We start from the raw sequence: 13,120 nt of genomic DNA, 5'->3' as shown, positions 1-13,120 counted from the left end.
CATAGACTGGAACTGGCCCAAGTATTGAAGATACTAAATATGTTTCTACTGATGATATAAGCTGGCACAGAAACTGTAGATAATTTATCCCTTGTACCAATTTAACTTTTACCTTCACAGTTTCACTTTAATAATGAAATAAAATTAAGATGTTGCACTTTTGGCTTCAGCAGAATTATGATAGAATCAGTTTTCATCTATTAGATCAGCTGAATTCACAGCTCTATGCTGAGGTCGACCTTCTGACCTCTAGAGCTTGCACTGTAAAAAAGGAACCTCGGGGGTTATCACATTAACAAAAGAATATCATGTACTGTTAACTAAATAATTCCATGTTTGAGCCAAAAACATGATACAATCATGTTGCATAAACAAGATATTCCACAACTTCAACGTTTATAAAATTGAATCATGTTGAGAGAACATGATTCATTATAGTCAGACCGATCCTATGCTGAAGACCACGAGTGAGATCACGGGATATCACGCAAGTTCACGCAAGATTACGGGAAATCACGGGCTATCACGCGAGAATACGCGAGACAATCGGTTTTCTCTCGCAAATGGAATAAAATGTATTCAAGGTGAGATAACGTGATTCAATTACGTCAGCTAGATCTTCCGCCAAAAAAAAAGAACGTCGGGCGTATTACATTAACAAAAGAATATTATGTACCGTTCACACAATAATGTTGGGTTTGAAGCAAAAACGTGATAAAATCATGTTGGATAAACAAGATATTCCACGACTTCACATTTATAAAATTGAATCATGTTGAGCTAACATGATTCATTATAGTTAGACTGATATTGTGCTGACGACAACGAGTGAGATCACGGGATATCACGCGAGAACACGCGAGACAATCGGTTTTTTTCTCTCAACTGGACTAACGTGATTGAATGACGTTATCTCAACTTGAATACATCTAATTAACATCTAATTAACATATATATACCCACCGCGGGTGGTTCTTATCCTCTGAGCTCGGGTCCTCTACCAGAGGCCTGGGAGCTATATATATATATATATATATATATATATATATATATATATATATATATATATATATATATATATATATATATATATATATATATATATATATATATATATATATATATATATGTAATCCTCTCTCTCTCTCTCTCTCTCTCTCTCTATATATATATATATATATATATATATATATATATAATATATATATATATATATATATATAATATATATATATATATATATGTTTGGTTTTTTTTATTCAATATCAATATTTGTCAAAGTTAATCTAATAAAAAAAAACAGTGACGTCAGTTCCAAAGCGCTATTGTGTCAGACTCATCTCCCGCTGAAGAGGATCCAGATCAAGAGATTACGGAAAATCACGCGAGATAACTGGCTTGCACCTTATTGGGTTTTTTCAAGGGCAGAGGGGAGATTCCTGGCGTGCATCCACTTAATTTGAAGAAGGTAAGAGTCAAACTATTTTCATCTAAATCCATATAAAAATATGTAACTTAAAATGTCTCTACATTTGCACCATTTTCTACTTGTTCCATACTTGTGTCACATTATTTCATGTTCTGTAGATTAAGTCGGTTAGGTTAAGGCAGATAGCTATATGTGATATCATTGGTAAGTTTACATTTATCGCCGCACCATGTTAGGTACATTCTGTGCGAAAAAAGTCTGCAGAGCCATATGTAGTGTACAAAGCTGCTGCCAGAGACACAAATGGACCCCGGAAATGTCACAGTTTTGCTCCTCCTGAGCTCCCTGGAGGTTTAGTAGATTTTAACACACTGATCTAACATCAGTCTATTTCTAACTATTTTAATTCTATTTCAGTAATGTTACTATGGAGGTAAATGTAGATACACACACTTTGGTACCTTTCTATAATCATCGAGATTCTTAATTAATTATGGTAATAAAAAGTCCTACATTTCAGTCGGTGAAACCTGCAGAAAGCATTGCTTTCTGAGCTTTGTTAAATGTTCCTAAAATACCTGTTAGTTATGGATTTCTAGTATATTTTGTCAGGCTAAAACTCTCAATGGATTATCCATTATTACAGACTTGAGCTTTCTATTTTTTTTCTTTAAAATACATATTCCTCTGCTGTAAAGATGTTGGGGTTTTTTTGGACTCTTCTTTGTTGTCCCCAAATAATTGTAGCTCAGAAACAATATTGAAGTTCATTGGTTTAATTTTGAAATGTTGATGTTTTTTGTGTTGATTGTTTGTGCTCATTTTGACCTTTGTTACTATTGCTTTCTACCATGTTCAATTCACCACTGTTCTGCACATATGTGCTTGCATGTGTCCTGTGGTTTTATTCATGAGGCATTCAAGGGACTTGTACTAAAAGATACAACTCAGTTCAGTATGAATTGCATATTTTAATGGCTGAAAATATATCTGATCTCTTTCAGAACATCACCTGATCACCTGTCTGTAATCCACCTGCTTAAGTTCTGGTCAAGGGGCTCATCGGCTATCAAGTTATAGATTTCAGTGGCTAATAGTAAGTTTTGCCAGATCTAAAGTGACTGAATGTAGTGTTAGAGAGCTTATAAAGCTAGGGTTCAGCTAAACATTTATTTGGCCAGTCTGTTTTATTTGTCTTTATTTGCGTGGGGATGTGGAAATGTAAGGAGTGTAGTCTCTCTCTGTCTCGTAGATATGACCTGTTAAAACATTTTACACTTAAACACCGGTGGTTCCTGTTCAGAAACAGGAACCACCTTGTCTTTGTGGTAGTTGTTCCAACTGGGTGTGGCGTTAAAGACCTGACTGACTGACTGACTCCCCCAAAGCTCAAATTACAATCAGTTTCTTCACAGCAGATCTACAGAATATAAACTGAAATCCTAGGCTCCAAAATAATTGAATATATCCATTAAACACAGTTATAACTCATTGAATGGGATTAAATGTGTGTTCAGACATTAAATAAATGTTTTCTCAGCAACAACTGAGTTCATAGTTACTATTTATTACATTGTAGAAATAAATAAAAGCACAAACAATTTAATTTTGTTAAATAATTTTTGTCACTAATTCCAGAAAGAAACTAACATACATTATATAGATTCACACAAAGAAATTTTATCATTGTAGAATATATTGTAAAATATTAGAAAATCCTGCTGTGACACTAATCAGTGAATTTTCTCTAAACAGCTGCAAAGGTTTCCTGAGTCTCTAAGTTTCTCAGTCTGAGATCATTTAGAAGATTTGCTGACTGAACAGAAAACATGTTGACATGTTTACTTATATTGAACACTTGTCTCCATGTAAGTGTAACTGGATCTTTTCTGCATTGTGCTGGTTTGAAGTGATCAGGCTGTGACACAGTTTGTCTTTAAAAGGATGGCTGCTTGATTTATTCTGACAAGAACATAAAACAACCGTGATAGAGGCTGTTGCTCCAAGTCCTACACAAAACAAGAGCACAAAACAGAAATCAACGTAATAAATCTATCAATAAACTGGATGCATTTAGATAGAAAATAAATAGATAGTAAATAAACAGGACAACAAGACAAAAGGGGAGGGCCAAAGGAACGCAAACATTTTAAGAACAATACCACAGAAGAAGAAATAAAGAGGAGGGGCTTCTGCTCTAAAAGTAACACGGTTAAAACAATGACAGAGATTTTCAATCAGAGAACAATCCAAATAACCAAAAAAAAAAAAAGACTAATTATAACGAAAGAGAAATATAACCAGGTTACATTGCAAGGAAGAAAGAAAAGTTACAGTGTAAGAAGCTGGTTGTTCCGAGTGTTTATCAAAAGTTTAGTGGAAGGAAAAGCTGTGCTAAATCACATTGCAGCAGGGATAACTGCAGCCTTGTTAAAAAGCCACTCAGAAGGAGTGGATTCAGAGCAACTCAGTTCATTCCTTCATAAGAGTTGGATTCACTCAGATGAATCCTAGTTAAAGCATTTTATCCAGACTGAGGAGAAGTCCTTTTTTCAGATTAAAGTAAAGTTTATATTTAATTCATGTATCAAGTCCTTAAGTCTCCAGAGTGAAACTATTTAGAAATTAACAGATTTCTCAGAAATTTAATATCTCTGTTTAGCATAAATTGATCTTATGTAATTTTCTAATTGACTGTAAATTATAATTAATGTTGCAAGAAGAATTACAGAATAAAACTCTGTGATGAATCTATATAAAATGTATCTAACAGTGAAATTAACAAGCGATGCAATAATTGTATATTGTTTGTCATTGACTTTATATGCTTTTCATTATTCAGCAGGAAAAAAAACAGTAAAGCTCACTCACTGATGTTTCATGATTATAAGAAACTGATTTCACTCAGAAAGTTTTATAATTAAAGATTCAGCAGCTGCAGAGAATGAAAACAATCCTGTTGACTGAGAGTTGCTGTATGAGTTTATAACCACAAGGTGGCAGTAATGATCTCTTTCTAAACAACCTTTATTAGACCTGAACCATAGACCCAGTTGTTCCTTGTACTGATGTTCTGCTGCCTCTCCTCCTCTTCCTCTCTCAGGATGAAGATGATGTCCAGCATCCTGCTGCCTCATCCTCAGCTCATGTCTCTGTGGTCAGTCTCCATCTTGTCTTTGTGACAGAAAGCTCTCTAGATGGAGCTGAAAGACTCCCATGTTCCAGTTCTCAGTGTGTCTGCTCCTCTCTTTCCCTCTCTGTCTCCTCAGCAGCAACATTTGTAGTGAATGTGACACAGAGCAGCTATCAGGCAGAGGAGAAGCAGAACATCACTCTGGAGTGGACCTTCACCACCAAGACTCAGGGAACCTGGAAGAATCTGTTCATCTTCTGCAGCTTGTTGGCTCCTGATAAAGAACTAGTTCTCTATCAGGTCCATGATGGAGTTGAGATTCCAGAGTCTCAGGATGATCAGTTTTCAGGACGAGTCCAGAGCAACAAAGACGTCCTCAGAGAAGGACGAATAAGACTCCATGTGTCCAGACTGAGGACTGAAGACTCTGGTCTGTATCTGTGTGACGTGAAAACTGAAGATGGAACCAACAATGCAGAATGCCGACTCAGCGTTACTGGTGAGTTATTTGGGGTTTATTTTACTTTATTTTAACATTTTATGTCTTTATTGAGCATAAATGAAACTATTAGTGAAATGTTTTAGCTTCTCTTTATTAAAGCTCATGTTTGATCACGTCTCTACACTGAAAAAAATAAGTCATTGGATGAACATAAAAAAATTATGGAAAGGATTTCCACCTGATTACTTTGCTTTATTTCAGCACCATGTACTTGTGTTACTCCTATTTAAAGCAAATGTGTTAGGTCAACCTAATTTATTAAGATTATTCCAATGTAAAGCAAATGTGTTGGCTCAACTTGTCACAATGGTGATTCAATGGGTGATTCTAAATCAAACATGTTGGCTCAACGTATTATATTGTGGTTATTCTTATATAAATTAAATGAGTTGGCAAAACATAATTCATTAAGGTTGTTCTAATTTAAACCAAATATGTTGGCTTAACCAGAATTATGGTAAGGCAATGGATGATTGTAAATCAAATGAGTTGGCTCTACTCCATTCATTAAGGTTATTCAAATTCAAATGAAATGTGTTGACTCAACATATGTTTTAAAGGTTCCTTTAATTCAGTTACTATAGCGTGACCCAGTGTAATGCAATACAGCCAGCCCAACTAATCTGCAATGTTTAGGACCAAATCATTGATGTAACTTCATTAAGATGAATGTAAATCTAGTTGAAACCACCTTATTTTACAGTGGTACCTTCACACTACCTGATTCAGTAGGTCCAACTCACTAAAAGTAAGTTAGCTCAACAAATATGCTTCATGCTAAAAGACAGCTCGTTAATCGTGTGGAAATCCTTTCCATTATTTCATAACGTTAATTCAAAGACATATTTTCAAGCGTTAATCAAGCATTTTAAGATAGCACTAGGTGAAAGTGTAGGAAGAACACTCAACAATTAGAAAAGGTACAACACAAATTGTATTTCAGAATTGTTATACATCGTTTTTTACACAGCACAAAACACAGCTGAGTTGGACATTGAAATAAAAAAACAACTACAAAAAGGTTACAGTTTCATTTCCCAGCCAATTCTTTACAACATAAAACATGTCAGTATAGTTGCTCAACTTAGAGAACTGTAACAATATAAATCTTTTCTACTGCAGACTTTAAACACTCATTTTCCATATGAAACTTTACTCAACTTAGCAGCGAGTTTCATATTGAGAACTTGTGCTTTCTTTGATAAGTTCTTTCCATCCAATTTCATTATTATTTTCTGTATTACTTCAAAGGTATGCTTGAGTTACTGAGCAAGTTGAGTGCTGAACGCACTAAACTTGAGGGTAGCTCAAGTTTAGTGCGTAGATTAGTCCCAGCAGCATCACTATTGCAGAAGATACACTGCCCAAGCTGTTCATAACTTCCACCCCCTCCAGGACAATCCCAACATCCAGATGTGCATCGGCAGCCTCTGCTCAAATGACGATTCCGAGGACAGTCTCGGCTTTGGCCATTTCATCATCAACGTCCTAAGGGAGTTAGGGAAGGGTATTGGGGGGAGACAATTCACATGTAATTAAATAAATAAATTAGACTGACATTGATTGAGCCACTCATGGACCTTAGTTGGTGAAAGTATTTTAACAACTCTTAGGAGTTCTATTGTCAACACAAAGAGAATTTAACATACCATGTACTCCCTCACCAGCTTCTTTGGATCTTCATTTAGGTACACACAGACATTTGAGGATGCACTCTCGTCTGACCTCAGCAGTGTCTTCCTAAATATGCAGATCAAAAAACAATGAGAACAATCTCAAAACTCCAGCAGTATAGGTTCACACACTTGAAAACATAGCTGCATTCAAAGGAAGTCACAACAAAAGTGATCAGTGGCTTGCAGTCTGTTTGAAAGATATTTAAAATTGTTAGTATCCCTTCATTATGCCATGACTAAAATGGAGTTTAACATTTTATTTAAACATCTAACTGAAGCTGTTAGATGTTTAAATAAAGACATGAATATATTACCAAAGAAATATGTGAAAAGTACAGAATGGTCAACACAGTCTATATCCTTCTACTGCAAAGCAAAGCATTCCATGTCTTACAAGTACATGGACAGTCTATGTGTGGGCATGGATAACGTCGCATATGCCGGTGTTTAAGTGTAAAATGTTTTAACAGGTCATATCTACGAGACAGAGAGAGACTACACTCCTTACATTTCCACATCCCCACGCAAATAAAGACAAATAAAACAGACTGGCCAAATAAATGTTTAGCTGAACCCTAGCTTTATAAGCTCTCTAACACTACATTCAGTCACTTTAGATCTGGCAAAACTTACTATTAGCCACTGAAATCTATAACTTGATAGCCGATGAGCCCCTTGACCAGAACTTAAGCAGGTGGATTACAGACAGGTGATCAGGTGATGTTCTGAAAGAGATCAGATATTTTCAGCCATTAAAATATGCAATTCATACTGAACTGAGTTGTATCTTTTAGTACAAGTCCCTTGAATGCCTCATGAATAAAACCACAGGACACATGCAAGCACATATGTGCAGAACAGTGGTGAATTGAACATGGTAGAAAGCAATAGTAACATAGGTCAAAATGAGCACAAACAATCAACACAAAAAACATCAACATTTCAAAATTAAACCAATGAACTTCAATATTGTTTCTGAGCTACAATTATTTGGGGACAACAAAGAAGAGTCCAAAAAAAACCCAACATCTTTACAGCAGAGGAATATGTATTTTAAAGAAAAAAAATAGAAAGCTCAAGTCTGTAATAATGGATAATCCATTGAGAGTTTTAGCCTGACAAAATATACTAGAAATCCATAACTAACAGGTATTTTAGGAACATTTAACAAAGCTCAGAAAGCAATGCTTTCTGCAGGTTTCACCGACTGAAATGTAGGACTTTTTATTACCATAATTAATTAAGAATCTCGATGATTATAGAAAGGTACCAAAGTGTGTGTATCTACATTTACCTCCATAGTAACATTACTGAAATAGAATTAAAATAGTTAGAAATAGACTGATGTTAGATCCGTGTGTTAAAAATCCACTAAACCTCCAGGGAGCTCAGGAGGAGCAAAACTGTGACATTTCTGGGGTCCATTTGTGTCTCTGGCAGCAGCTTTGTACACTACATATGGCTCTGCAGACTTTTTTCGCACAGAATGTACCTAACATGGTGCGGCGATAAATGTAAACTTACCAATGATATCACATATAGCTATCTGCCTTAACCTAACCGACTTAATCTACAGAACATGAAATAATGTGACACAAGTATGGAACAAGTAGAAAATGGTGCAAATGTAGAGACATTTTAAGTTACATATTTTTATATGGATTTAGATGAAAATAGTTTGACTCTTACCTTCTTCAAATTAAGTGGATGCACGCCAGGAATCTCCCCTCTGCCCTTGAAAAAACCCAATAAGGTGCAAGCCAGTTATCTCGCGTGATTTTCCGTAATCTCTTGATCTGGATCCTCTTCAGCGGGAGATGAGTCTGACACAATAGCGCTTTGGAACTGACGTCACTGTGTTTTTTTTATTAGATTAACTTTGACAAATATTGATATTGAATAAAAAAAAACCAAAAACATATATATATATATATACATATATATATATATATATATATATATATATATATATATATATATATATATATATATATATATATATATATATATATATATATATATATATATATATATATAGAGAGAGAGAGAGAGAGAGAGAGAGAGAGAGAGAGGATTACATATATATATATATATATATATATATATATATATATATATATAGATCCCAGGCCTCTGGTAGAGGACCCGAGCTCAGAGGATAAGAACCACCCGCGGTGGGTATATATATGTTAATTAGATGTTAATTAGATGTATTCAAGTTGAGATAACGTCATTCAATCACGTTAGTCCAGTTGAGAGAAAAAAAACGATTGTCTCGCGTGTTCTCGCGTGATATCCCGTGATCTCACTCGTTGTCGTCAGCACAATATCAGTCTGACTATAATGAATCATGTTAGCTCAACATGATTCAATTTTATAAATGTGAAGTCGTGGAATATCTTGTTTATCCAACATGATTTTATCACGTTTTCACTTCAAACCCAACATTATTGTGTGAATGGTACATAATATTCTTTTGTTAATGTAATACGCCCCGACGTTCTTTTTTTTGGCGGAAGATCTAGCTGACGTAATTGAATCACGTTATCTCACCTTGAATACATTTTATTCCATTTGCGAGAGAAAACCGATTGTCTCGCGTATTCTCGCGTGATAGCCCGTGATTTCCCGTAATCTTGCGTGAACTTGCGTGATATCCCGTGATCTCACTCGTGGTCTTCAGCATAGGATCGGTCTGACTATAATGAATCATGTTCTCTCAACATGATTCAATTTTATAAACGTTGAAGTTGTGGAATATCTTGTTTATGCAACATGATTGTATCATGTTTTTGGCTCAAACATGGAATTATTTAGTTAACAGTACATGATATTCTTTTGTTAATGTGATAACCCCCGAGGTTCTTTTTTTACAGTGTAAGCTCTAGAGGTCAGAAGGTCGACCTCAGCATAGAGTGATGATTCTAGACCAAATCCACCTGGGAATTCAGCTGATCTAATAGATGAAAACTGATTCTATCATAATTCTGCTGAAGCCAAAAGTGCAACATCTTAATTTTATTTCATTATTAAAGTGAAACTGTGAAGGTAAAAGTTAAATTGGTACAAGGGATAAATTATCTACAGTTTCTGTGCCAGCTTATATCATCAGTAGAAACATATTTAGTATCTTCAATACTTGGGCCAGTTCCAGTCTATGGGGCCACTGGCCCCTTTAGATTCATCCTGAGTACGGCCATGTAAAGGACTGGACTGATGTAACAATACATTTCCACAGGATGATGAAAGTAAAGGGTTCAGTGGATTTTCTGCTGAGAGCAAAACATTCAGCACTTCTATGTTCATCTGTAAGCAAATAAAACTCAACCAACCAGAGTGAGGAGAAGGCTCTTAGTGCTGACAATCACCATCTTGTACGTGCTGCTCATATCTTTTCCTTGCTCTTGTCTTCAGCTCCTCCTCCACAGTGAAGCTGCTGTGATTGAGCTTTGAGTGCATAAATGTTAGAAATGTAAATAAAGTACGACGACCAGAGCTTCTCAGGGCCATGATCACCACGGTCCGAGTCTCTCACAGGGAGGGGAACTCGCAGCAATGGCCCACTTTACTTTATGTGGCTGTTTTTCCTCCACTATCTGGTAGAGGAGGAAGAGGTTAATTGGCCAGGCTTAAGATAAATTATTGACAATTTCTGACTATTTTTGAGACACACAAAGACTGGAGCATAAAGCCCATAGAATCAGATTTAGCCGCAATAAAATAAAGATATTTATGCATTTTTACAAAGTAAATTGAAATGTTAAACAATGTAAAATCTTTTATTTTTTTTTCCATTGTGAAATATTTCAATCAAATTTAATAGTGTTGCTATTCAAACTCCCAAAACAATCAAATTTTAATATTCCCAAACAAATGCTAACATCTAAATCTATGGTTTGTGCTAAAACTGAAGCATTATGGGGGTTTGGACCCGTTACTATTGGACCAGGTCTGGTTAGAGTAACCAAAAATTGAAGTCCAGTCCAGAACTACTTTGTTGTGTGGAGAACCTCAAGGGTCAGTACTGAGACCAGTTTTATTTAATTCGTATATAAACAACAGAAGCAAAGTGTCTAATGTGTTAAATTTGTTTTATTTGCTGACGACACAAATATTCTAGTCTGGTGAAAACTTACAACTTCTTTCCATAGAAATCAGTAAATTAAAGAAAAGGTTTGACAATAACAAATTATCACTAAATGGGACAAAACTAAAATTATGTTTTTGGAAACTGCTACAAAAACAATTCAAGTTCAGATAGAGTTCACATGTACAGTAAATTAGTTTTCCCCATGAGTCATCATCTGACCAGCTGAAAGACAAACTGCTGTGATATTTTCCTGTACCTGAATAGTTCATCTGTAATCAGTGCTGGTTGCCTCCATGATTATCAGGCTCTCCAGAAAACCAGTCTGAGGAGACGAAACGGTTCCCATCGCTCCACAACCAAATGCTCAGCTGGAAGACAATAAACAGCAGATGATACATTTCATTCAATGTTTCCCAACAAATAAAATGTAGTGGCATCAAAACCTGCTGTGCATCAGAGCCTCCAGTCCAGGCTGGTTTGGTTTAGTGACCTGCTGCAGTTATTATAATCTGAATCTGATGATATTCATTCATGTCCTGAACTGATGCAAAGTTTCCCCCCATGGACAGACAGTTTCTCTACAGACATAACAATTAGAAGTAGCTGGATTTCTTCAGTAAAGAATAAAATAAATTAAGATCACAATGTTACTGGAAATCACCTCGGCTCTTGACCAAGTCATGGGTTTCTGAACATATTGAAAGCAGCAACATTAGGTGGCGCTCTTGCACCGTTTCTGTTGGGATTTTTGTGACAATCTTAAAATATGTAAATTTCCTGAAGGTTTGATGCGTCTGCCAAGTTTGGTGAGTTTTCAATATAGTAAAACCAAATCAACTAAAAGACTGTTAAAGGGAGTCCTGACTATTTTCTCCAGTAAAATATCTGGTTTTATTTTTCTTGAGTTAAACATCAGTAATTTTACAGAAGTAAATAAAAAATGATTGGATTTACATTTATAAACAAATAAACATTTATTTTGAAAAACCTCTATTAATGGGACATCTATATTTTTTCACAATTGTAAAGATCCTACAGGAGAATAAGTATGAATGTTATCTGAACAACAAACAGGAATATTAGTGTTTATTTATCATTATCTTTGTTTATTCTTCCAGTTCCAGTTCAAGTTCAAGTTCAAGTTGTTGGTCATGATCCGATACATGCAAAGGTTGGAGACGACGTTATTCTGCCATGTCATCTGAAGCCTCCATTTGACGTGAGCAAACTTACAATGGAATGGAGATTCAAGGGTCAAATAATCCATGTGCAACGCAGCCGAGCTAAAGATGATGAAACTTCAGACCCAGAGTACCATGACCGAACCTTCATGTTCCCTGATGAGTTTGAAAAAGGCAACATTTCCCTCAAATTGACCAAAGTAACCAAGGAGGATGAAGGGAATTATATTTGCTTTGTTCCCAAACTGCAAAGTCAAGTCAAGAAGGGAAACGTTACTCTAATACTTGGTGAGTTTTATCAAATTTAGATCATTTAAGACAAACTAGGTAAATATATTAATGTCTATAACTCTTAATGTAATTATTAAACAGATAAAAATGGATCCCAAGGCGACTCGACTGATCCTGGAGGTAAATATGTTTAACTAGGTAACCAGTGGTTAGTGGCCCTCTGACTCAGTTTCAGACTTTCTTTGTTACCTGCAGCCATTGAGGCTCATTGGGTTGAATATTCATCTTCAGGCTTTTCCTGTTATAACATGTTGATGTGCAGCCGTTGTAAAATATGAGCTGAGAAATTTTGATTCTTGAGAATAAAAACCCTTTAAAAACATTGTTGCATTTCTTTCAAATATGTTATTCAAACCTAATTAAATATATTCTTACAGATCTAAAAGATCTGTACAAATGTAACCAGAGTTTGAGAGGAACAGAGCGGCCATTTTGTCAAAGCCAACCTGTTTGTCCTGTTATTAGCAGCCAGATCCAAATGGAAAACAAACCAAAACATGAAGCTGCATGTACTTGCATTGATCTATCTGTGAATCTATTTTAATTTTTCTTGCACTAGTTTTGTGCCACTGCAGGCCCGTTTCAGAACACAAAAACACTAATGATACTCTGACCCAAGATAATGGACGGTACTGGTTCTGTTAGATCTTTGTGACTGTCCAGTACAGACTTGTGTACTGGTTTTGATCCAGTAGATCACAATAATCTCTTTATGTTTTGTGCTGTAGGGGATCGAGTAAACAGCACCAGGCAAGTTTAATTTATATTTGAAAAATTGTAGTTTGAATAATTTTTTTCCTCAAACCACAGCCAGACAT

The 13,120-nt window shown here is 35.5% G+C and overlaps 1 protein-coding gene and 2 long non-coding RNA genes across 3 annotated transcripts in view; 1 reads left to right on the top strand and 2 right to left on the bottom strand.

Annotated features, from left to right (window-relative positions):
* Positions 1-13,120, bottom strand: part of LOC129376714 (uncharacterized) — a 92,861-nt gene that overhangs the window by 11,351 nt on the left and 68,390 nt on the right. The gene's annotated exons all lie outside the window — the stretch shown is intronic.
* Positions 1,314-5,055, top strand: LOC129376718 (uncharacterized). The gene is made up of 4 exons (XR_008607805.1): positions 1,314-1,468; positions 2,434-2,525; positions 4,533-4,586; positions 4,699-5,055. It is a non-coding gene; the product is annotated as an uncharacterized LOC129376718 (long non-coding RNA).
* On the bottom strand, positions 6,726-8,584 carry LOC129376720 (uncharacterized). The gene is made up of 3 exons (XR_008607808.1): positions 8,430-8,584; positions 7,374-7,465; positions 6,726-6,804 (listed from the first exon to the last, which is right to left on the bottom strand). It is a non-coding gene; the product is annotated as an uncharacterized LOC129376720 (long non-coding RNA).

This window comes from Poeciliopsis prolifica, unplaced genomic scaffold (genome assembly GCF_027474105.1).
Source record: "Poeciliopsis prolifica strain line A6 unplaced genomic scaffold, Auburn_PproV2 SCAFFOLD044, whole genome shotgun sequence".
Classification (NCBI taxonomy): Eukaryota; Metazoa; Chordata; class Actinopteri; order Cyprinodontiformes; family Poeciliidae; genus Poeciliopsis; species Poeciliopsis prolifica.
Note: the sequence above shows the minus strand (reverse complement) of the source record. Positions and strands in the feature narration are given on the sequence as shown.